This window comes from Myotis davidii, unplaced genomic scaffold, assembly GCF_000327345.1.
Source record: "Myotis davidii unplaced genomic scaffold, ASM32734v1 scaffold471, whole genome shotgun sequence".
Classification (NCBI taxonomy): domain Eukaryota; kingdom Metazoa; phylum Chordata; class Mammalia; order Chiroptera; family Vespertilionidae; genus Myotis; species Myotis davidii.
In genome coordinates, this window is record NW_006283354.1 from 1,660,989 (window position 1) to 1,661,582 (window position 594).

Here is a 594-nt window from a genome sequence, read left to right on the forward strand (position 1 = left end):
TTTTCTGATATTATTTCTTCGAATAGGTTTTCTAATCCTTGTTCATCTTTCTGTTGTTCTGGTACCCCTATTATTCGTATGTTGTTTCGTTTCATATTGTCCCAAAGCTCCCTTAGGCTCTCCTCCTGTATACTACTTTCATGTGTACAACAAAATGTCTTTTTACATTACTATCATCCAACTACTCAAGCCCTTCATTTTTTTTCCCCCTCAAAAACTAGCATTTACTCAACATCACTAATCATCAGGGAAATACAAATCAAAACCACATTGAAGCGGGCTTGGGGGGATCAATGGGGGGGAAAAGGGGGACATATGTAATACTTTCAACAAAAAAGAATTATAAAAAAACAAAACACATTGAACACTAGTCAGAATGACTGTTATAAAAAAGTCATCAAATGTGTTGGCAAGGATGTGGAGAAAAGGGAACCCTTGGCACTGTTGGTTGGGTTTTATATTGGTGTAGTCACTGTTGAAAACAGTATAGAGTTTCCTCAAAATCAGCACGCTGTGATCCTGAGCTCTTAGTAGAATAACCTGTCCGGTCCAAGAGGAACCGCCCCCTGCCCCCAAGCAAACTGGCCTGGCAGC

General features: G+C 39.9%; 1 protein-coding gene across 1 annotated transcript in view; it reads left to right on the forward strand.

Annotated features, from left to right (window-relative positions):
- SAR1B (secretion associated Ras related GTPase 1B) overlaps positions 1–594 on the forward strand; it is a 31,227-nt gene that overhangs the window by 22,808 nt on the left and 7,825 nt on the right. The gene's annotated exons all lie outside the window — the stretch shown is intronic.